This window comes from Phaethon lepturus, unplaced genomic scaffold (assembly GCF_000687285.1).
Source record: "Phaethon lepturus isolate BGI_N335 unplaced genomic scaffold, ASM68728v1 scaffold7629, whole genome shotgun sequence".
Classification (NCBI taxonomy): domain Eukaryota; kingdom Metazoa; phylum Chordata; class Aves; order Phaethontiformes; family Phaethontidae; genus Phaethon; species Phaethon lepturus.
In genome coordinates this window covers 55,535-55,872 of record NW_010564102.1, presented here as the reverse complement: position 1 = coordinate 55,872, position 338 = coordinate 55,535, and positions in this window count along the sequence as shown.

Sequence of the window (338 nt, the reverse complement as noted above, 5' to 3'; positions counted from 1 at the left end):
CCCGGCGAGCAGCGCACCGGCGCCTGGGTGAGGGCCGGGCCGGAGCCCCTGTGCCCCCCGCGGGGGTTTCTTACCCTTAACCTCTGGAAAAAACGCCATGCTAAGGGTCCTTTAGCCAGGGATGAGGTTTCTCCTTCCTGATGCTTATGAGGAAAAACCGCCCTAGGTATTCAGAGGGAGTGTGCTGAAGCAAACGCTGGCAGGAGGTTTTTTCCAGTTTTCCAACAGTGCTGGAGGTCTCTTATTTTATACGTAGCCCTAGCGGATTTTCTTTATCTTCCAGAAGATGCCAGCGGATGTTTGCTGCATTTCAGGCCCTCGGGAGAAGAGTGGCGGGG